At 38.6% G+C, this 25,773-nt stretch overlaps 1 protein-coding gene and 1 long non-coding RNA gene across 2 annotated transcripts in view; one reads left to right on the top strand and one right to left on the bottom strand.

The window, feature by feature from the left end:
• Positions 1 to 25,773, top strand: part of LOC128544935 (deleted in malignant brain tumors 1 protein-like) — a 217,951-nt gene that overhangs the window by 128,623 nt on the left and 63,555 nt on the right. The window lies entirely within an intron of this gene.
• On the bottom strand, positions 22,906 to 24,513 carry LOC128544330 (uncharacterized). The gene is made up of 2 exons (XR_008365775.1): positions 24,013 to 24,513; positions 22,906 to 23,262 (listed from the first exon to the last, which is right to left on the bottom strand). It is a non-coding gene; the product is annotated as an uncharacterized LOC128544330 (long non-coding RNA).

Raw genomic sequence — 25,773 nt, 5'->3', positions numbered from 1 at the left:
GTTCATTTTCCTTGATTTCCTTTTCTCTTTTTAATATCATGTTCATCATTTGTTGTTCAGTTTTTTCTTGTTGCCTTTTCTGCCTTCGTTGTCCTTCTTCCTTAAAATAATCTATTATCATTAACTTAAGTTTGAGTTTTTCTTCCATTTCTTTTTTCTTTTTTTCCGCTCCCCAGCTTATGATCTTTTGCCTTAATTGGGTACATGTTTCTATGTTAAACGACCCATCAGTAGGCCATTGGTTTGAATATCCTTTTGTTTTATCATGCCATTTTTTCATATATTTTCTGATCTCTTTTTCGAGTAGACGGTGTTGTTCAACTATGATTTCTACTGGTTTTTCCATTCTAGTTTAATTATTTAAATGATCTAAGTTAAGTCTTGTTACTGAAGTTTACTGGACTTTTTTTTTTTTAAATCCTTATTTATTATCAAATTTTTATTGAAAACTGGAAAAAATGACAATATATTTATTCCTTTGTTAGTAACAGTATCCTCTGTCATCCACACCATGAAAGCAAGTCCCTTTTTTGAATTCAACAATGATTTGCAATTTTTTCTATGGTACACTAGATGGCGCCATAGAAAATTATAACATAGCAGTAAAGCCTACATCAATGGCGCTTCATTGCAGTTTCCTCACGTGTTTCCTCTATTCCGCCTCTTAAACGTTTCTAAATTAAGATCTAACACACATTTTTACAGAAGCTTGCGAGCGGTTTGTTCCGCTTTTTCTTAGCTGGTTGACTTTAACATATATTTGTGCACAATTACAGATTTATATTTCAGTAATAAGTCTATCAGTAGCAGTCGTCTTACATTATGTATATATGCATATAAAACAATTTTTATGTTACTATGTGAAGTCTTCTCCCTCAGCAACCAGGCGTCCAAGTTGGTTCCCATTGTTCCCCTTGCTTGTCACTGGAGATTTTCTTCTCTCAATGTTCGTGGTGCATGTGATTCGTGTGCGCTGCGGTGTGCCGTTTCCTGATTCACCCACAGCCACGTCTGCTTCAACTCAAACACAATGTAACGGATAACGGTTATAATTTTAATTAGATTATTTCCTTTTATATCAGTTATGTATTGCATAATATGAGCATATATCATTTTATTATTATTATTCTAATTAATACACATATTCAGTTCAGTTTCTCATTTCTATACGGTTGTTTAATTAAACAGTTCAGTTTATCTACCAACATTTAATATATACGTTTTCTTTTGCAGCCTACTTTCTCTACCCAAATAATATCGCCTCACAAACATGTGTCCCCCCCGAGTATGTGGGATTGAAAATATTATCTGCATTGGCAAGCATATCAAATCTACGTTCATAGCAGTTAATGCAAGAGCTATTAAACGTTCTGGAAATGGTGCGTTCCTAAATAATTGTTCTTCCATCATGCGCTCCGTGCCTCGTGATATTCTGAGTAAGTGCTGGTTGGACATAGGTGCTTGTGAGGGAACCATTTGGTAATAATATGGAATCAAAAAATTGGCATGTGTGTGTACAGGGTTGGTGCTTGGTGACTGTGTTCCTCGTCTCCTTCTTCTCAGATTATTGTGTGCTCTACTATCCCTCATTACTCTATTTGTCTCTGGATTATCTCTCCAGAGCTCATATAATATACTAATGTGTTTTGCTATGTCTCCGGATTATCTCTCCAGAGCTCATGCAGCCTCTGCCCTCGTGCGCAAATACTTCTAGCCAACTCTGCCAGATCCCACTTAAGAGATGTTCCAGGAGTGGTATAGCTGTATTTGTCACCACAGACAGGAAGCTATTCTATCTATGTCTCCGGTTTATTTCTCCGGAGCTCATGTAACTTCTGTCCTCGTGCGCAAGCACGTCTATCCAGCTCTGCCAGATCCCACTTAAGGGATGTTCCAGGAGTGGTATAGCCGCACTTGCCACCACAGACAGAAAGTTATTCTACTTATGTTACTTATGTTACTTATTTTACTAACATTACTCTTATTTACTCTTATTTCTATTCATGTATATGCTAATACACTATATATATATATAAATATATTGTATATTTGGAACTAATAAGTACAGTATGAATATGTTGACATTAAATTTATTACATATATTTTTATAGCACTATATGAGTGTACTTAATCAATTTAACCAATAACCATCTTCTGCTACCACATATTCAGAAATTCTATTTTTATCCGGTTCTTTCTTCACTTGCCACACGTTTCACAATTCAAGACATTATACCAATCACAACATCATAAAATCACAGAGTTACAACCACAAATCAAACCTATCTATTCTAATTTTCTAATCATGCATTCCCACCAGCCACCTGATCAGGACTTTTCCACCTGTCACCTAAGCCCTGCTAAAGGAATTTTCCAGTCCCTAGAGCAGCGGTTATACAGGAATTTTCCGCTGGAATTTTTCCACTCGCCCGTTCAGCCCTATCTATCATGCCAATCATTATACCTGGACGTACTATGGTATCATGATGATAGCGGTATCCACGAGATTTCCTTTCACACCGTAGTTGTATACTACATATTACCACGGTACCTAGGTATATTGTAGTACACGGTTACTTGTTCCATGCCAACGCATGCATGCACCTACACAATCACACACCCTACCTACCAGTATTTCTTCTATCCACTCTTCCAATCAACACTATTTGTTAATTGAAGGCAGCCCTACTTGTAAAATGTTACAATTCAAGACAATCACAACAGACTTACACAATACAAATAACAACCAACAAGCCAACAAGCTCAGCTCAGCAAGCACAAAAGCACAACGCACATTAATCAACATCAATTTATAAGCGCATACTTTTTTGCTATTTCTTCAAATTGCATTTAACATTACATTATTACACATTACATTACTCAATTTCCACATAATTTGGTTCCCGGGGCCAGCCAGCCGTCCCCCAAGAATCAACCGACCCCCACAGACAGCAGAAAACTATAGCAGAATTTGAATAACAGGTTTCTGCTTACCTTGTTCCTATTGCCGCGGCAGTTCCGCTGACTGCGTAGGGTCGCCGACCCCCAAGGGGCTGCAACGACCAGCCGGGGTATCCTATGCCGACAACGCCAATATGTCGTGGCAAATTTGTTGTATTTTCAAAACAAAATCAATAACTACTCAAGCACTGAAACAGCAAAAGAGTTTATTGCAGCCAAAAGTAAATGGACAGCACTGGGCCAGCCAGACAAAAGACAAACAGACAAACTGCGAAGCTGTCTATCTCTCACCTCCTCTAACTTCCCTAATTTTACATGGTTTATATACCTTCATTTAACACTTACATCATTGTTTGCTCCTCCTTAAGTCAAGAAATCACTTAATATTTATTAGATGTAAGCCAATTTTGCCTAGGTTAGGTTGGTTAGGTTGATGTAGCGCCTCCCAATTGCATAATCTCCTTTTTTCCTTTTTTTTTCATCTCATATTTATTTAAGTCTGGGCCTACGAAGTCTTATGCTTTCCCTTTTTTGGAGAAAATTTGGTTTGTTCCTTTTTCTTGACCAGAGCATTGACCACCGCTGGTGACTTGAGGTTTTGTTGAAGCCGCAATCAATTTTTCTGAAATTTCCTCATCAAGATGTGTAAGTGTTTTATTTTCATAATTACATTTAATTTTTTATTATTCTCATCACAGTATATTTTGTCTTATTTGTTTTTAACTGTCCATTATATATTTTAGAGATTTTAGCTATTCTAGAGACATTTATAGAAATTATTTGTCTATTGGTACTTTAACATATGTTCTGGTTATTCCTTTAGATTATGCTTATACTAATTACTTTAACAGATTATTTTAATGATTTTTTCCCTTATATTTTAACTGAGATAAGCATTGAAGTATATTTAATCAGCTTAAATCTGATTAAAGTATTGAAATGACTTTAATCAGATTAATTCAATCCATTGATCATGTTTGTTAGTTAGTATTTAATTTTTGTTTACTTACTATTCCCATATTACGTGGGAATATAAGGTTAGTTTAAACAATCACATTACTCTGATCATTGCATGATTATTTGTGATTATTTGCCAGTTTTGAACTTACACTACTAAAATCAAGATTACATGATTACATGTATACATATATGTATATTACAATATTAGTTTAATTTGGTTACTGGTTGGTAAAGAGATAATTAATTTTTTAGTTGTGCATGTTTGCTTTCTTTCTGTATGCTTTGTTTTGTTATATTTCTTTTAATATGTGCAAAGTGCATTTGTTTCAGATTTTCTTATTGTTCTAGTTTGCAGGCAGCGCTCTTCTCGTCTACGATTCTGGGAGCAGGTGGCTACACCTTCCCTTACCCAAATCGTCACCATTTGCATCTGATTCGAGCTCTGATGGGCCTAGTCCGCCACCTGGAAATTGTGATTTACTTCAACAATTTACCTGATATACTTCTTATATTTTTCTTAACAATTTGATAAATCTGATCTTGTTTATCTGTTTTTCAAAGCAGAAGTCTGGCTTTTTTGCACTTTGTCCCAATTAAAGCGGAACCGAAAGTTTATTTTTATATTTTGGATCACTGCCTGCACTTTCTGAATTTTCCATTCCAATAAAGTTGCACAACTTCTTGCACTCTGTGTGTACGGGTTGTTCTTGGGTCACACTTTGCACATTTTCTTTAATTTACATTACCCAACCATCGTTAATCATCTTAAGCGTAAACGTAGTAAATATTATTAGTATTATTATTAAAGATTACAGATTATTATTTTTCCTGATGTTAGTTTTCTTATCTTATTGCTCTATTATCTAACTCCTGCCTTCTGCCTGCATGTTTTTCTCACTTCCTCAATTTGTCGTGCAGGCTGTGAGGATTAAGGCCTCTTGAACTAAGGCCTTCTGAGTATTTGGTACCTTCCACTCAACTTCAATTATAGTTCAATAATTTTTTTCCACACAAGATTCAAGCGTAATCTCAGCCAATATCAGCTGTCACTCCTTTGGTTACCGCAGTGGCGATCCCAGCTGGGAAAAGGGGCCTTAAGGTCAATTGCAGCGGCCTCTTCCTCTTCAGCTGCTGAATCTCGAAGCGTTGTTGTTAGAGTTCCTACTGCACTTCATGATTTGCTATGATTTGTAAAGATTTGATATGATTTTTCACCTGTTTACAGTGACCTCAGTGATCTCGACACTTGACTTGACTTTACTGTTTGATAAAACTGTAATGAACTCATCAAGTACTACTGCAACAAATGTGGCTGTAACAAGACATCTTGAAGAAAGTACAATGGACACTGGCGACAGATGTAAGTAAAAGTTTTATTGTTATGTACGCTTGGGTTTGTTAAAGATTTTCAGCATACACACATACATGTGGTCCTATGAGTGGTATTCATGCTTTTTTTTACTCTTTATCATTGCTCGTTTAATGCTCCCCCAGCTCATGCAAACAGACAAACAATAGTTAGCCACATTCTCATCAGCTGTGAGTTCTTTCCCACCCACAAGACCCTTGCTTCCTTTACATAAACCAAACCATGCCCCCTGCCACCGCATACAGTACCGTTTCCATCGGTCTGATGTTGGGAAACCATACCCATCAGTGCCCTCAGCCTGTGGTTCACCTCGAAGAACTAAATTCTAGTTTTAGATGTGCATGTTGGCAAGCTTTATACAGTAGAGTCACTGGAGTTTGGTAAACCTTGAACCTTGAGAGAGAAGGCTCTCTAGAGTAGTAAAGCAGTAGTAATAGAGGGTGAGGACTGCCTACTTTGATGGCCAAAGACTCTTAATCCTAATGTTGCTATACAGTAAGTTTCTGACTGATGTACTGGGACTTTCTTCTCCCTCCACTGCCCTAAGACCATGTCCACTCGTAGCCAGGTATTTTTTAAAGATTTTTCTTTGTGGTTTTCGCCTTTCGTCCACACGCAAACGCAGTTTTGGTCGTTGAAAACTGAGCTTTTGGAAAATTCCATCCAAAGTGAAGTTTTTCCAAATCACTGTTTTTAGTGGTGTTGTGTGGACACAGGGAAACGAAGATTTTGGCTTGTTGTAACATCACCTTGATCACCATTTGATGTCAGCTTTGTTCGTGGGGATATTTTGTGCAGTAGTGGATGTACGTACAGTAAACTAGTCACTGTGTTAACGTTGCGTACTGGACGTTTTACATGCGAGTACATACACGCGCAGTTACTCACACATTATGTTAACACTAGAAGCGCCGAGCAGCGGTCAATTGACCGCAAGGGGGTAAAAAAAAAAAAAAACTTCACACTCGATCAATTTCCAGGACCCTCCTTTCATGACTTTTCCTAGTTCTGTGAGCTTAATCACCCTGTATGCTTACATTTTTAAAATCGCACCAGTAAAAGCCAGTATAAAGCTATTTTGCTCTTATTTACGTGAAATCGCTGACAGCTGCGCGGCGGCATGACATTTCCTGTCTTTTCCAACCTGCGATTCTCATTTCTCTCAGCAGATGGCGCAAGGAATCGCGCATACTATTTATGCGTCATTCAGTGCGTATGTGTAACTATCTCAGGTTTCATTCCATATATGCAGTTTATATATATATATATATCGGTCAACATCTAATGACCGTCGGTATGCAAATGAGTCAAGACGTAGCCTAACGTGGTGTCGTGTTGGATTTCAGCGGTCAAAGAAAGTGGAAAGACTTTGAAGCAGTTGCAGCGTTTTTTTCAGTTACAACAAGCACAGCGATGAGTCCACGTTGTTTCACTGTTTATGACATAGTGACACTAAACAGCTGAACAACTTCACTTTTCTATTTACCTCTGAGAAAAAAAGCTGTATTTAGTTTGTTTATATTCAGAGTAACACCTTCCAACCACCTCTCATAGTCTATTGTTAGTTTTAATGATTTGGCTGAAACTAATTATCACTACATAAGTACCCCAACACCCCTGATCATGAGTTTCAGCTGAAACTAATTCTATACATGCAACAGAAAATGTAGATGCAGATTCCAAATGTATAAAGATACATGCTATATATATATATATATATATATTCCGCTTCAGCGTGTTTCTTAATCTTTCCCTATATATATATTTATATAATTATATATAAATCAAGTGCATATGTAGTTTATTCACAGCAATTCATTAATAAAATGAATATACATTGTACAGTAAAAGGTAAACACGAGAAAGATTACAAAATAAAAAAACAAAGAGTGTCTTCTTTACAAACACTGTGCGTCGAGATGCTAAAATCCCTTGCATGTTGCCCCTCAATTTTGTGCTTCCATTTCAAGTGGAGAGATATTTGACCGACAGCTTAGAACAAAAGAACTGTAGGTGTGATCACAACCCCCTCCGAACGACCGTGCCATCAATCACTGACCACCTCAGAAGTTCCCTCCAATGTATGCTACTGTTTTGCAAGTATTTTTGCAAAACTATGGCACTCTATTGAGAGGTGGATGGAATGTGTTATTCATTTATTTATTCTATACAAGGGCACTAACTACACAGACCAAACTGTTACCTTATTTTATTCTTATACTCATCGCTGTGCTTGTTGTAACTGAAAAACGCCGCAACTACTTCAGGGGAGGTGTGTGTGTGTGTGTGTGTGTGAGCGCGCGCGCGCGCTGCAGCCTGTGAATGAATACGCACAGCAGAGGGACAGAGACATGAGGGACATCTAATACCTTATTGTGTAGTGTCCCTTTTTCAGCGGATTTCTCTGCCACCGCAGATCAGTTTATCAACTTGTAATATATTAATTTTAGGAATATATTAACATGTGCAGACATTTAGTTGATGGGGCGCTGCCCCTATTGCCCCTGAATAGAGCCAGCCTCGATTACACACAAATACACACACACACACACACATATATATATATATATATATATATATATATATATATATATATATATATATATATATAGCATGTATCTTTATACATTTGGAATCTGCATCTACATTTTCTGTTGCATGTATAGAATTAGTTTCAGCCAAATCATTAAAACTAACAATAGACTATGAGAGGTGGTTGGAAGGTGTTACTCTGAATATAAACAAACTAAATACAGCTTTTTTTCTCAGAGGTAAACAGAAAAGTGAAGTTGTTCAGCTGTTTAGTGTCACTATGTCATAACCAGTGAAACAACGTGGACTCATCGCTGTGCTTGTTGTAACTGAAAAAAACGCTGCAACTGCTTCAAAGTCTTTCCACTTTCTTTGACCGCTGAAATCCAACACAACACCACATTAGGCTACGTCTTGACTCATTTGCATACCGACGGTCAATAGATGTTGACCGAGGGCTCAGGGGAGGTGTGTGTGTGTGTGTGTGTGTGTGCGCGCGCGCCTACTTCGTGTACTTTTATAAACATATAAACAAACAACATACAGCTTTTTTTTTTCTCAGAGGAAAACGGGAAAGTGAAGGTGTTCAGCTGTTTAGTGTCACTATGCAGATGTTACACTCAGTGTAGTTACTGAAATCTTTGATTTAGTTCTCATTCAGTGGCCACACATCACCTCCACATTTCCCTCGCTTTTATTACATGAACATAAGCAGTGAAACATTCCGCAGGTTTATAATACACCGCGGCCAAGTGAACCGATTAGGCGCGTGGTCCGTTGCCTAGCAACACTGAACGAAACGAGACATATTCGTTGTGTTTCCTTCGGTTATGACATAGCATAGTTTATTATTTGCTGTAGTATATCTGATTTATTCAAATTTAATATTGTTTTAGCGATAATTTCACGGAAGCGAGTTCAGAACTAAATCGCTGCTCCGAGGCGTTCAGAAGCTTCAAATAGAATGAACAAACTAATAACATTTTCTCCATACGATATAAAATTAAGATCTTTCCTTTTTGTTATAGTACGAAGCCCCTAGATGGACAAAGGAGAAGAAAAAACGGCAGAAAAAAGTCAAAAACTTTGGGTTATAATTCCAAACATGACTTGTTTTTCCCCTCTGACTTGTTTTCCCCCTTTTCCTTTGTCCCCTTAGAGACTCTGTAGTAGGTTTTCTCAGTTGAATATGAAAAAAAGATACCGCTTATTATCAACGCGGGAATGAATGGCGCATTGTCCAAGTGCAAGTTGATCTTGGAGCTAAACTATTTGCTTTGGGTGAAAGCGCCATCTAGCGATCATTGTGTGTCAGCAACAGCTTCCCATTCAAAACAATAGGCGGTCAAATGACCGCTGAACCGCGCTTTTAGTAGGTGACACTGGCGCGGCGCTTCTAGTGTTAATAAACAGAGGAGCCTGAATGTACTATTAAGCTCACTGCTGCTACATACTCTACAAAACTTTGACCACACAGACCCCGCAGACAGTGATGGTGGTTCTGGACGAGACAAACGCAACAGGTATTGACACTTTGTCTAGGCTTCTGATTGGCCTCCTGTTGATGAGGGACGAAAAAATCTTCGTCCTATGTTTTGTCTGTAAAAGAGATGGGAGAAAGAAGTCATGTGCATGTAATGGTGGGATTCTGGAAAATGCTGCTTTTACCTTTCATCTGGACAAGAATGTTGCCATCACTCTATCTTGAGTAGCACCAGTCAGCAGGCTTGTGATAGGAATTTACTTTTCTTCTAACATGTAACCCTTCCTCCTCTCTTATTTGAGTTTTAAACACAGAAACACACACTAATGGAAACACTGCCTATCAGAAAAAAATAACAAGGAACATCTCTAATATGCGACACACTAACGGAATCACTGCTGTAAAGTAAAAAAAAAAAAAATTAACATGCACTTTACCTTCGAAAAAAATCGCGACAGAGCAGTGTTTCTGTTAGTGTGTGTGTGTGTCTGTGTGCATGTGTGCGTGCATGTGTGTGAAGGCGAGAGGAGGAGGGGTGTGTGTGTGTGTGAAGATGAGATAAGGGGTGAAGGGGCACGCCATGACGCGCGTGCACACACACAAAGTGCAGGCTGAGAGAGAGAGAAAATGGATCTTTAACCTCTCTAATGAGACTTGCTTTTGCTTTACAGGCACGCACACACAAGTGTTATAATGAACAGTACACGCCCATTGTACACACACGCATACAAACATAAAATAAAATATGTATTACACGCACACACGTGGTCACAGTGTTTTAGTGAACACGGTTGTTGAAAACCAAAATTTGCTCGTTTTTCAAGTAAAAATTTATTTACATTTTTTTCTTGTTCAATTTTCAATTTTATTTATATAGCGCTTTTAACAATGGTCATTGTCCCAAAGCAGCTTCACAAAAAAAATTAAAGATTTTCTTTTTTTTTTTTTTTAGAAAAGAAAAGAAAAGAAAATATTTGGAAGTGTGTATGTGTGAGAAAAATGTGTCTAGATAATAATGAAATGAATGAATGATGAATGAAATGTCTCTGATGAGCAAGCCAAGGGTGACGGCGACAGTGGCAAGGAAAAACTCCCTGAGATGGCAATAGGAAGAAACCTTGAGAGGAACCAGACTCAACAGGGAACCCATCCTCATCTGGGTGATAACAGATAGAAATAACATCAAGTGTGTTGTGCAGGTGAAAGTTCAATATAACAGAAGTTGTGTAGATTCAGTTCAGCAGTAGGTGCAGAGGGCAGATGGGGTCAGATCACTGGAAGCACAGGAGCAGGATGTGTAGCTCCAGCCATCATAAAGCAGAATCTAGCTGGAGCAGGTCCTTCTCAAGATGCCTTAGAAACCTCGCAGGGTTGGCCTTTGTCTACTGAAGCTGGCACAATCTCCAGATGTCTCAGGATGGGTAGAAAAATACAGAAAAGATGGAGAGAATTAGCGTAGTTGCCATTCAGGATAGGTGTACTGGAGTATGAGGTTATGGGATGAGTTACGCGTATGCCAGATTAAAGAGATGCGTCTTGAGTCTACTTTTGAATTGGGAAACCGTGTCTGCTCCCCGAACAGTGTCTGGAAGGCTATTCCAAAGCTTTGGAGCCCCTTTCTTGTCTTGCGGATCACTCGCAAACCAAGTTACTTGCAATCCGAGGCTCCACTGTATAAATGAAATGCGCGTGCACACACAAACTTTCAGTTGTTTCAGCACTTAGTAGTATATATGTATGCGTGACTGTTTCTTATATAGGTATATGTTTACATTTACATTTTTTTTTACATTTTTTATAAATGTGTATTAAAGTGTTTAATTTGTGTGCATGAGTGAAGTTTGATTTAAGCCTTATATGGCGCCTCATGTAAAGATGACTGTGCTTGTAAAATCCCATCATTGCGCGTGCCAACCACTCCTGATATGCCCCATGCCATGACCCGGGAAATACCGTTGCTCATACGATAATGAATGAACATCATAAAGACAGATGTTTTATTAGTTTGAATTTTTTAAAAACACATTTTAGTCTCGTCTTTTTCTGTCAACGACGTTGCGTGCTGATTTCATCATCACTGTTAATTCATATCTGTGACTTTTTGTTATCATCTTGTCTTAGTCTTATGAAAAAAGGTTACCAAATTAATATTTTTTGACATTATTTTTGTTAATAAAATTAACACATAACAAGGATGCTATTTCTTAAATAAACTTTTAAAATGATTTGAACAGAACTAAACTAGAGAACCCTGGATACAGTGGAACCTTGGATTATGGACATCATTCTTTCCAGAAGCGAGCTCGTATTTCAAAACACTTGTAAACCAAACCAAATTTCCACATAAGAAATAATGAAAATTCAAGGTATACCAAGGCATAAATTAGGTGTTAATGTCACGAGGGGACTGGGATAAGCCATAAGCGCCGTTATTGAGTCATTATTGCTTTTATGCCCAATTATGGAGTCTTTATTTTTATCACCTTCTTACCTGTTCAGCAGCATTCAGCAGCCCAAAATCCTCTTATTAAATGGGGACAGTAATGACAAAATTAAAAAAGTGGTATTTTAGGGAAAACAGTCATGATTAAGCACAGTTGAAAAAATACGCTACCGTTCAAAAGTTTTAGAACACTTGCAAATTTCTTTTCTTTTGTTTAGTAAACAACAATACTGGGGATTTCAAAACTATAAAATAACACATATGGGATTAGGTAATTACGTAACAACAAGAAAAACAACAGTTAGTTGTTATTTTAAGACACAGAGGTCAGCCTTTCTGTAATAGTTCTTGCAAGAACAGTATTGTCAAGTGCATTTGCAAAATCCGTCAAGCACCATAATGAAACTGGCTCTCACGAAGGCCGTCCCAGGAGGGCGAGACCAAAACCTACCTCTGCCACAGACGAGAAGTTCATTTAGAGTTATCAGCCTGAAAAATGACCAATTAACAGCACCTCAGATTAGAGGCGTTATGAAGTCTTTACAGAGCAGAAGTAGCAAAAACGCCTTCACACATTTTTTGGTTATATTCACGGCAATATTTAATGGATAACACACTTGATTAATAGAGAATCCTACAAAACGCACGCAATATTATGATGGCTCCAGCATACATTCTTACTGCCAAAGCTCAGAATCAAGTCACAAAATAAAAGAAAATTATAAAAAATATATACACGCATTTAACTGTGCAGGCAAACATAAAGTGACGCTAGGGATAAAAACTAATGAAGACGAAAGCAAAAACAAAGGTAATAATGATAAAAATAATTGGAAAATTTGACAATCATTTTTGCAAAGTAAAAAGTGCTGTCAATGTGAGCTGTATTATTTCAGTCAAACTATACTCAGATCACAAACAACAAGAAATACAAAAACATAACAGACGCATATTGAGGTCATTAACACCTCCGTAATAGTGAAACGTCATTGTGTCAATAACATGTCCTTATTGCTCGTAATTCTCATGCCAAAATGCACATGAGATAGACTGACTTTAGGCTGCCTTTGAACTGCGAGGACATACAGAGGTTTTGATCAGAATTGCCAAGTCGGGAAAGAGCAATGGCTTTGTATGCATCTTTGTTGTTAGCATATAGAAGGTCCAATGTTTTTTTTTTTTTTTTGTGTCGGACAGTCAACAAATTAAAGTCACCAGTAATAGTCACAAATGCCTAAAGGTGTTCACACTGTAGCCTAGCAACAGTGCCATTTATAACGTCACACACTACTGTCGGATCAGCTGTCCGCGGAATGTAAGCACCAATTAAAATGGCAGAGGAGAATACCCTCGGTAAATAATATGTGCACTTCTCACAGCTAAAAGTTCATTATCCGGAAAGCAAAGACGTTCATTTATGGTAAAATTCCAAAATTACATCTCTCATTCACATATACAGCTAACCCACCACCTTTTTTTTCTTACCACTGAGCATCGCGTCTCTGTTCGCCCAAATAAGTTTAAAGGCGGTATGGAGGCCCTGTGATCCAGGAAGTCTGTATGTAGCCACGTCTCTGAAAAGCAAATTAAGCTGCTCTCCCGTTATTCCTTTTAGGTCCGAATCAACGCGAAAAGTTCGTCGATCTTATTACACATGAACCACACGTTATCCATGATGTCAGACAGGACTGGTGGTTTAAATCTCTTCCATTTCACTCTCAGCTTTGTACCGGCTCTGCATCCACGACGTGTTTTTCTAAACTCCGGGGGAATCTAGTGCTTGATTCCGGTAAGATGGAGGGGGCAGTAACTAAAGAGCTCCTGTAACAGGCTGCTGCTCTTACAGTGCCAAGGTGATTTTGGGTTGCTTCTGTTGGTTTAGGTTCAGAATTTTTATGTGCTCAAAAAACAAAGTCAACTGATGACCTGAATATACTGAATGACCAGGTTTTTATACCTGGGGAGCATAAGCCATCATTTCCACACATGTATTGACCACCACAGAATCTGAAACTTAACCCATTTAGAATATTTGGGATGTGCTGAAGAAGACTTTATGCCAGGGTCTGACTCCTATGATCAATACATGACTCCAAATTGTTGTGTTGTATAATAATAAAATAAATGTTGTGACCTTACATAAAATTATCAAAATAATGCCTAAATAATAATGTATGCATCCCATAATCAAAGCAAAATGTATTTCCACAAAATTCTAGTGTGTGAGACTTTTTTTTTTTTTTTGGCAAAGCAGTCTATATGCATAACATGTCCTACAATAGTTAAACTGTATACTGATTTAGGATAAAAATGTTTGCCCCATATTGCAAATGTCAAACTCTGTCTATGCACAGGTGTAGCACAATTGTTCAGCATGCTGTAATATTGGCTGCCTGCTTGAAAATATAATAGTCAAGTCAAGTAGGCTTTTATTGTCATTTCAACCATAAACAGTTTAGTACACGATGAAACAAAACAACATTCCTCCAGGACCAAGGTGTTACATATGTTACATCCCTGATGTAAAAGTCTAGGGGAAGGGACGTAACAGTGAAAAGTAAAAATAAAATTGGTTGGGGTGAGTGCGTACCCGTCCCCTGCCTCACACAACAGACACAGTATATTTCAAATGATCTGTTTTTTTTATTGAAAAAGGGTATGATTAACAAAGTAGAAAATGGAAGCAAAAATAGACTTCAGGAGGGGAAAAGGCCAAAACAACAAACAAAAGGACCCTCTAACTAGTTAGGGAGTAAAACTGTCTAAACTGACAACATAAAAGAAAATTAACAACAGAAATATACACTAACTCCCTAACTAAACCAAAAACAGGAGAAAAGAGTTTCGCAGAAATAAAATGGCACCCACCTCCTTACAGCTTCCAATACACACAAACTTAAACAACAGATCAAAAAGGGCTACAATAAGCCGTAACTTGTAGTTTTTGGACAAGACCAAAGTCTGTGACCCAACAAACAGCAACACAAGGCAGGCAAGGGGAACAGCACTCTGGAAGGCAAGCTTCAATGTGGCTGGCACGCCGAGCAACCTTTGTTTGCAACCTCAGCCCAGTAACGAGCAGCAGGTGAGAGCGATCACCTCCCTCTCTTCCACACCTGGTTGAGCAGCAGGTAGAGCAGACACACAAAAAGAGAGAGAGAAGAGCACACCACAGCACATAGCATCCAACATTATACAAAATAACCACGGAAAATAACCACGGAACGTAACACATACGACACAAAGTTACAACAAAACTAATTAGCTAACTAACTAAGAAAAGACGAACCAGATTAACATTATAAATGAACAGAAACTATCCTATCTAAAGTCCTATACGGAAAAGACAAAGACAACAAAGTGCACAAGCAAATGTTCAGACAAAAGAGACAACATAACAACATTCTATGTTTCAATGCTCTGTGGAAGTTATATGAGGTAGTGCAATGAGAAACAGTAAACATAACTTGTAGATGTCAGCAAAAAATGAGACTTTTGTGCAAATAACAAATAATGTGCAAATATTGTGCGAAAGAGCAATTCAGGTTGGTACAAACATTTGTAAGATGGTTGTTGATCAGTGTGTTTGTGCATGTGTGTTTATCAGTTCAGTCCAATGATATTAAGGTGAATAATTGTGTGTGTGTGTGTGTGTGTGTGTGTGTGTGTTTGAGTGTTTACTAGTCCAGTCCCTTTGTGTTGAGGAGACGGATGGCATGTGGTTAAAAGCTCTTGCACAGTCTGGATGTGAGGCCCGAATGCTTTGGTACCTTTTTCCAGGTTGCAGGAGTGTGTGAGAGGGGTGTGTCCGGTCAGCCACAATGCTGGTGGCTTTGCGGATGCAGCGTGTGGTGTAGATGTCTTCGATAGATTGGAGAGAGACCCCGATGATCTTCTCAGATTTCCTCACTATCCGCTGTAGGGTCATGCGGTCTGATATGGTACAATTCCCAAACTAGACAGTGATGCATCTGCTCAGGATGCTCTTCATAGTTCCTCTATAGAAGGTGGTGAGGATTGGTGGTGGAAGCTGGGCCTTCCTCAGCCTTCTCAGGAAGAAAAGACATTGCTGTGCTTTCTTGTGCAGAGAGCTGGTGTTGAGGGACCTAGTAAGGTTCTCCTCCAGGTGGACACCCAGGAGTGTTGTGCTCTTGATGATCTCCACAGAAGAGCCGCCGATGCTGAGCGGGGAGTGATCGCTTTGTGTCCTTCTAAAGTCAACAACCATTTCTTTTGTCTTATCGACGTTCAGAGACAGGTTGTTGTCTTCAAACCAGTCTGTTAGCCTCTGCACTTCCTCTCTGTATGCTGACTCATCGCTCTTGCTGATGAGACCCACCACGGTTGTGTCATTAGCAAACTTGATGACATTATTGGAGCTGTGTGTCACTACAAAATAATAAGTCAGGGTGAACAGCAGGGGACTGATCACACAGCCCTTTAGGCCCCAGTGCTTAGTGTGGTGGTGCTAGAGGTATAGTTCCCGATCCGCACTGCCTGAGGTCTTTCGGTCAGCAAGTCCAGGATCCAGATACAGAGGAAGGTGTTCAGGGCCAATAGACTCAGTATTTTATAAATAAAAACACATATGTCTAATGATTTAAAGTTATCTCTTGTTACCATATGAGCAGGTATACAAATTGGGTTTGCAAACCCAGCAACACCCCCCACAACCCACCCAAATGTGGAAGGTTTTATCAATGAAAATAAGTCTAAAAAAGAATTAAAGAAATTAATAGAGTTAAAAGTGCGAACTGACACTTTTCAAATAATGATGATGGTATTTAAAATTAGACAATGGTTAATTACATTGTAATTATCTGTTCTTCGGAAAGAGGTGCTTAAATAAAGAAAAAGCTGCGAACTCTAAGATGTCTTAAAGACACCTTTAGCTAAGAACACCTTTTACAGCTTTTACAATTTCCAGAGTAGTATTTTTAAATCAATGCGAAATTTCACAGGGAACCAATGAAGTGAAGATAAGATAGGGGTGATGTGCTCATATCTTCTGGTTCTAGTGAGGACTCTCGCTGCTGCATTCTGGACTAGCTGAAGCTTGTTCATGCACCTAGTTGAACAACCAGACAGTAGGACATTACAATAGTCCAACCTAGAGGTGTGTGTGTGAAGATGAGATAAGGGGTGAAGGGGCACGCCATAATGAAACTGGCTCTCATGAAGGCCGTCCCAGGAGGGGACCAAAACCTACCTCTGCCGCAGACGAGAAGTTTATTTAGAGTTATCAGCCTGAAAAATGACCAATTAACAGCACCTCAGATTAGAGGCGTTATGAAGTCTTTACAGAGCAGAAGTAGCAGAAACGCCTTCACACATTTTTTGGTTATATTCACGGCAATATTTAATGGATAACACACTTGATTAATAGAGAATCCTACAAAACGCACACAATATTATGATGGCTCCAGCATACATTCTAACTGCCAAAGCTCAGAATCAAGTCCCAAAATAAAAGAAAATTATAAAAAATATATACACGCATTTAACTGTGCAGGCAAACATATAGTAAAGTGACGCTAGGGATAAAAACTAATAAAGACGAAAGCAAAAACAAAGGTAATAATGATAAAAATAATTGGAAAGTTTGACAATCATTTTTGCAAAGTAAAAAGTGCTGTCGATGTGAGCTGTATTATTTCAGTCAAACTATACTCAGATCACAAACAACAAGAAATACAAAAACATAACAGACGCATATTGAGGTCATTAACACCTCCGTAATAGTGAAACGTCATTGTGTCAATAACATGTCCTTATTGCTCGTAATTCTCATGCCAAAATGCACTCCTTGTGGAGATAGACTGACTTTAGGCTGCCTTTGAACTGCGAGGACATACAGAGGTTTTGATCAGAATTGCCAAGTGGGGAAAGAGCAATGGCTTTGTATGCATCTTTGTTGTTAGCATATAGAAGGTCCAATGTTTTTTTTTTTTTTTTGTGTCGGACAGTCAACAAATTAAAGTCACCAGTAATAGTCACAAATGCCTAAAGGTGTTCACACTGTAGCCTAGCAACAGTGCCATTTATAACGTCACACACTACTGTCGGATCAGCTGTCCGCGGAATGTAAGCACCAATTAAAATGGCAGAGGAGAATACCCTCGGTAAATAATATGTGCACTTCTCACAGCTAAAAGTTCATTATCCGGAAAGCAAAGACGTTCATTTATGGTAAAATTCCAAAATTACATCTCTCATTCACATATACAGCTAACCCACCACCTTTTTTTCTTACCACTGAGCATCGCGTCTCTGTTCGCCCAAATAAGTTTAAAGGCGGTATGGAGGCCCTGTGATCCAGGAAGTCTGTATGTAGCCACGTCTCTGAAAAGCAAATTAAGCTGCTCTCCCGTTAATCCTTTTAGGTCCGAATCAACGCGAAAAGTTCGTCGATCTTATTACACATGAACCACACGTTATCCATGATGTCAGACAGGACTGGTGGTTTAAATCTCTTCCATTTCACTCTCAGCTTTGTACCGGCTCTGCATCCACGACGTGTTTTTCTAAACTCCGGAGGAATCTAGTGCTTGATTCCGGTAAGATGGAGGGGGCAGTAACTAAAAAGCTCCTGTAACAGGCTGCTGCTCTTACAGTGCCAAGGTGATTTTGGGTTGCTTCTGTTGGTTTAGGTTCAGAATTTTTATGTGCTCAAAAAACAAAGTCAACTGATGACCTGAATATACTGAATGACCAGGTTTTTATACCTGGGGAGCATAAGCCATCATTTCCACACATGTATTGACCACCACAGAATCTGAAACTTAACCCATTTAGAATATTTGGGATGTGCTGAAGAAGACTTTATGCCAGGGTCTGACTCCTATGATCAATACATGACTCCAAATTGTTGTGTTGTATAATAATAAAATAAATGTTGTGACCTTACATAAAATTATCAAAATAATGCCTAAATAATAATGTATGCATCCCATAATCAAAGCAAAATGTATTTCCACAAAATTCTAGTGTGTGAGACTTTTTTTTTTTTTTTGGCAAAGCAGTCTATATGCATAACATGTCCTACAATAGTTAAACTGTATACTGATTTAGGATAAAAATGTTTGCCCCATATTGCAAATGTCAAACTCTGTCTATGCACAGGTGTAGCACAATTGTTCAGCATGCTGTAATATTGGCTGCCTGCTTGAAAATATAATAGTCAAGTCAAGTAGGCTTTTATTGTCATTTCAACCATAAACAGTTTAGTACACGATGAAACAAAACAACATTCCTTCAGGACCAAGGTGTTACATATGTTACATCCCTGAGTTAAAAGTCTAGGGGAAGGGACGTAACAGTGAAAAGTAAAAATAAAATTGGTTGGGGTGAGTGCGTACCCGTCCCCTGCCTCACACAACAGACACAGTATATTTCAAATGATCTGTTTTTTTTATTGAAAAAGGGTATGATTAACAAAGTAGAAAATGGAAGCAAAAATAGACTTCAGGAGGGGGAAAGGCCAAAACAACAAACAAAAGGACCCTCTAACTAGTTAGGGAGTAAAACTGTCTAAACTGACAACATAAAAGAAAATTAACAACAGAAATGTACACTAACTCCCTAACTAAACCAAAAACAGGAGAAAAGAGTTTCGCAGAAATAAAATGGCACCCACCTCCTTACAGCTTCCAATACACACAAACTTAAACAACAGATCAAAAAGGGCTACAATAAGCCGTAACTTGTAGTTTTTGGACAAGACCAAAGTCTGTGACCCAACAAACAGCAACACAAGGCAGGCAAGGGGAACAGCACTCTGGAAGGCAAGCTTCAATGTGGCTGGCACGCCAAGCAACCTTTGTTTGCAACCTCAGCCCAGTAACGAGCAGCAGGTGAGAGCGATCACCTCCCTCTCTTCCACACCTGGTTGAGCAGCAGGTAGAGCAGACACACAAAAAGAGAGAGAGAAGAGCACACCACAGCACATAGCATCCAACATTATACAAAATAACCACGGAAAATAACCACGGAACGTAACACATACGACACAAAGTTACAACAAAACTAATTAGCTAACTAACTAAGAAGAGACAAACCAGATTAACATTATAAATGAACAGAAACTATCCTATCTAAAGTCCTATACGGAAAAGACAAAGACAACAAAGTGCACAAGCAAATGTTCAGACAAAAGAGACAACATAACAACATTCTATGTTTCAATGCTCTGTGGAAGTTATATGAGGTAGTGCAATGAGAAACAGTAAACATAACTTGTAGATGTCAGCAAAAAATGAGACTTTTGTGCAAATAACAAATAATGTGCAAATATTGTGCGAAAGAGCAATTTCAGGTTGGTACAAACATTTGTAAGATGGTTGTTGATCAGTGTGTTTGTGCATGTGTGTTCATCAGTTCAGTCCAATGATATTAAGGTGAATAATTGTGTGTGTGTGTGTGTGTGTGTGTGTGTGTGTGTGTGTGTGTGTGTGTGTGTTTGAGTGTTTACTAGTCCAGTCCCTTTGTGTTGAGGAGACGGATGGCATGTGGTTAAAAGCTTTTGCACAGTCTGGATGTGAGGCCCGAATGCTTTGGTACCTTTTTCCAGGTTGCAGGAGTGTGTGAGAGGGGTGTGTCCGGTCAGCCACAATGCTGGTGGCTTTGCGGATGCAGCGTGTGGTGTAGATGTCTTCGATAGATTGGAGAGAGACCCCGATGATCTTCTCAGCTTTCCTCACTATCCGCTGTAGGGTCATGCGGTCTGATATGGTACAATTCCCAAACTAGACAGTGATGCAGCTGCTCAGGATGCTCTTCATAGTTCCTCTATAGAAGGTGGTGAGGATTGGTGGTGGAAGCTGGGCCTTCCTCAGCCTTCTCAGGAAGAAAAGACATTGCTGTGCTTTCTTGTGCAGAGAGCTGGTGTTGAGGGACCAAGTAAGGTTCTCCTCCAGGTGGACACCCAGGAGTTTTGTGCTCTTGATGATCTCCACAGAAGAGCCGCCGATGCTGAGCGGGGAGTGATCGCTTTGTGTCCTTCTGAAGTCAACAACCATTTCTTTTGTCTTATCGACGTTCAGAGACAGGTTGTTGTCTTCAAACCAGTCCGTTAGCCTCTGCACTTCCTCTCTGTATGCTGACTCATCGCTCTTGCTGATGAGACCCACCACGGATGTGTCATTAGCAAACTTGATGACATTATTGGAGCTGTGTGTCACTACAGATAAATAAGTCAGCAGCGTGAACAGCAGGGGACTGAGCACACAGCCCTTTAGGCCCCAGTGCTTAGTGTGGTGGTGCTAGAGGTATAGTTCCCGATCCGCACTGCCTGAGGTCTTTCGGTCAGAAAGTCCAGGATCCAGATACAGAGGAAGGTGTTCAGGGCCAATAGACTCAGTATTTTATAAATAAAAACACATATGTCTAATGATTTTTAGTCATTCTCATGTTACTCAAGTTATCTCATGTTACCATATGAGCAGGTATACAAATTATGGGGTTTGCAAACCCAGCAACACCCCCCACAACCCACCAAAATGTGGAAGGTTGTAATAATAAAAATAAGTCTAAAAACAGAATTAAAGAAATTAATAGAGTTAAAAGTGCGAACTGACACTTTTCAAAAAATGATGATGGTATTTAAAATTAGACAATGGTTAATTACATTGTAATTAACTGTTCTTCGGAAAGAGGTGCCTAAATAAAAAAAAGCTGCGAACTCTAAGATGTCTAAGAACACCTTTAGCTAAGAACAACTTTTACAGCTTTTACAATTTCCAGCATGATGAAAAACAACTGTCCTATCAGGAGGGACAAACTATTTCAAAAGAATGTAATGCCGTTATTCATTAAAAACATTTCCCACACATTGACTTTGATTGCTCCTTTAATGCTCCCCCCAGCCCATGCAAAAAGACAGGCAATAATTTGCCAGATTCTTATCTGGTGTGAGTTCTTTCCCACCCAAAAGACCCTTGCATCCTTTACCCGCCCACATTCCAAAACTTTTTGCCAAACTAGCAAGTCAAATTATCCCAAATTTAGATTCTTAAGGGTCCTTAGTTGATTATGCTTTAGCTACTAAATGTTCAAATGTACTTATGAATATTTACCTATAAACTGTTACAGAGTACCTACTGCACTTCATGATTTGCTATGAATTGTAAAGATTTGATATTAGTTCTTACCTGTTAACAGTGACCTCAACACCTGTGTTTGATAGACCTGTAAGTACAACTGTGACAAACCTCCCTATAGTAATGAATGACACTGTAACAGGACAACTTGATAAAAGAACAATGGAAACAGGTGACAGATGTGAGTAAAAGTTTTATTCTTTTGTAAGTTTGGTAAAGCTTTTCAGCCATTCACACATACACACATGCATGTGATCCTATGAGTAGTGTCCCTTAATGCTCCCCCCAGCTAATGCAAACAGATAAACAATAATTTGGCACATTCTCATCAGGTGTGAGTTCTTTCCCACCCACACCACACTTGCATCCTTCACATACCTGCACCTAACCCTGCGTCCTGCCAATTCAATTTAATTCAATTTTATTTGTATAGCGCTTTTAACAACTGGCATTCTCCCAAAGCAGCTTTACACAATCAAAAGAATTATTTAAGTTTGTGTGGAATTTGAATGTGTATGAATTGAAATGGTCAGATAGTCCCTGGTGAGCAAGCCAAGGGCAACAGTGGCAAGTAAAAACTCCCTGAGATGGTAATAGGAAGAAACCTTGAGAGAAACCAGACTCAACAGGGAACCCATCCTCATTTGGGTGAAACAGAGAGCGGGAATTGATCTGCATTCATACTGTGTGTTAGTTGGCAGGCAGTTCAGCATAACAGTTGTGGAAAAAAATTATCGATCTATAATTGAAGTTGAGTGGAAGGTACCAAATACCCAGAAGGCCTTAGTTCAAGAGGCCTTAATCCTCGCAGCACTTGTTTAAAAAGGCGCCTGCACGACAAATTGAGGAAGTGAGAAAAACATGCAGGCAGAAAGCGAGTTAGGTAATAGAGCAATAAGATAAGAAAACTAACATCAGGAAAAATAATAACCTGTAATCTGCAATAATAATACTAATAATATTCACTACGTTTACGCTTAAGATGATTAATGATGGTTGGGTAATGTAAATTAAAGAAAATATGCATAGTGTGACCCAAGAACAACCCGTACACACAGAGTGCAAGAAGTTGTGCAACTTTATTGGAATGGAAAATTCAGAAAGTGCAGGCAGTGATCCAAAATATAAAAATAAACTTTCGGTTCTGCTTTAATTGGGACAAAGTGCAAAAAAGCCAGACTTCTGCTTTAAAAAACAGATAAACAAGATCAGATTTATCAAATTGTTAAGAAAATATAAGAAGTATATCAGGTAAAGTAAAAAGTAGATCAATGATCTTCAGCTGTATCATCATCCTCGCCCATCAGAGCTCGAATCAGGCGCAAATGGTGACGATTTGGGTAAGGGAAGGTGTAGCCACCTGCTCCCAGAAGGAATCTTAGACGAGAAGATGTACGAGAAGAGCGCTGCCTGCGAACTAGAACAATAAATAAAAATCTGAAATAAATGCACTCTGCACATATTAAAAGAAATATAACAAAACAAAGCATACTGCAACATGCACAACTAAAAAATTAATTATTACTTTACCAACCAGTAACCAAATTGGACTAATAGTGTAATATACACAATAATAATAATTTATATATATGTATACATGTAATCACGTAATCTTGATTTTAGTAGTGTAGGTTCAAAACTGGCAAATAATCATGCGATGATCAGATTAATGTGATTGTTTAAACTAACCTCATATTCCCACATGCAATGATCAGATTAATGTGATTGTTTAAACATGCAATGATCAGATTAATGTGATTGTTTAAACTAACCTTATATTCCCACATAATATGGGAATAGTAAGTAAACAAAAATTAAATATTAACAAATATGATCAATTGATTGAATTAATCTGATTAAAGTCATTTAAATACTTTAATCAGATTTAAGATGATTAAATATACCTCAATGCTTATCTCAGTTAAAATATAAGGGCAAAAAATCATTAAAATAATCTGTTAAATTAATTAGTTATAAGCATAATCTAAATGAATAACCAGAACATATGTTAAAGTATTAATAGACAAATAATCTCTGGGAAATGTCCCTAAAATAGCTAAAGTCTCTAAAACATATATAATGGACAGTTAAAAACAGATAAGACAAAATATACTGTGATGGGAATAATAAAATTAATTAAATATAATTATTTAAATAGAACACTTACACATCTTGATGAGGAAATGTCAGAAAAATTGACTGCGGCTTCAACAAAACCTCAAGTCACCAGCGGTGGTCAATGGTCTGATCAAGAAAAAGGAACAAACCAAATTTTCTCCAAAAAAGGGAAAGCATAAGACTTCTTAGGCCCAGACTTAAATAAATATGAGATGGGAAAAAAAAAAGAAAAAGAGAGATTAGGCAATTGGGAGGCGCTACATCAACCTAACCTAGGCAAAATTGGCTTACATCTAATAAATATTAAGTGATTTCTTGACTTAAGGAGGAGCAAACAATGATGTAAGTGTTAAATGAAGGTATATAAACCATGTAAAATTAGGGAAGTTAGAGGAGGTGAGAGATAGACAGCTTCGCAGTTTGTCGGTTTGTCTTTTGTCTGGCTGGCCCAGTGCTGTCCATTTACTTTTGGCTGCAATAAACTCTTTTGCTATTTTAGTGCTTGAGTAGTTATTGACTTTGTTTTGGAAAATTGGCATAGTACACAGCAAATTTGCCACGACACAGTTGATGTTAATTGATGTTAATATGGAGTCCAGTTAGTTATTGAACACTCAGGTAGACTTGTATGAAGTTCCAGTCCTGAACTATCGAACGGTCAAGTCCTCAGAGAAACAGCTGCCAACACCAGTCAAGGCCAGAACCATTTTCTAGGTAGAGAGAATCATTCCCAGACACCAGACGCATCCCAGAGAGACACACGGGACATCCATGTGACGAGATCTTTAGCCAGAAGCGGGGCACTAGGATGGGTCAGACAGGTCCGGAGGGCAGAGGGAGTCTGGATCACTGGCAGCTCGGGAACGACATGTGTAGCTCAACAGAGAGAGGGAAGGAGAGAGAGGGGGAGAGAGGGAAGAGAAAGAGCAGGAGAGAGAGCAGAAGAGAAGAGATACCAGTTACAGTAGGTCTGGTCACGGTCATATAATGTATAATGTGAATGTATATTAACTGTAGAGTGCAAGCAGAGACTCCGGCAGGACTAACTATGACAGCATAACTAAAAGGGAGAGCCAGAAGGAAACACAAACATGAGGGCTTTCTGAGATGTAAAGCAAACAATCACCTCACCGTCAGCAAACCTGAGTGATCAATGAGAGTGAGGAGGACAGCCAGTTCACCATAATACTCTACGTCCATGAGTCCCCCAGATCTGCTCCTTTACCTATGGCAAATCTGTTTATAAAAATGCTTGATTAAATAAATAGGTTTTTAGCCTGGACTTAAACACTGAGACTGTGTCTGAGTCCCGAACACTATCTGGAAGACTATTCCATAACTTTGGGGCTTTGTAAGAAAAAGCGATTTGTGACGCGGTACTGACAAGCAGCCTGCATCCTTTGATCGAAGTAGGCGTGGCGGATCATAAGACACTAGCAGTTCACTCAGATACTGCGGTGCGAGACCATTTAATGCTTTATATGTCAAGAGTAGTATTTTAAAATCAATGCGAAATTTCACAGGGAGCCAATGGAGTGAAGATAAGATAGGGGTGATGTGCTCATATCTTCTGGTTCTAGTGAGGACTCTCGCTGCTGCATTCTGGACTAACTGAAGCTTGTTCATGCACCTAGTTGAACAACCAGACAGTAAGGCATTACAATAGTCCAACCTAGAGGTGATAAAAGCATGAACTAGTTTTTCTGCATCGTTTAGTGACAATATATTTCTTATCTTGGCAATATTTCTGAGGTGAAAAAATGCTATCCTGGTAATATTATCTACATGAGCTTCAAATAAAAGGCTGGAG

Source organism: Clarias gariepinus, chromosome 16 (genome assembly GCF_024256425.1).
Source record: "Clarias gariepinus isolate MV-2021 ecotype Netherlands chromosome 16, CGAR_prim_01v2, whole genome shotgun sequence".
Lineage (NCBI taxonomy): Eukaryota > Metazoa > Chordata > Actinopteri > Siluriformes > Clariidae > Clarias > Clarias gariepinus.
The sequence above is the reverse complement of the archived record's forward strand: the minus strand, read 5'-3'. Positions and strand labels throughout refer to the sequence as shown.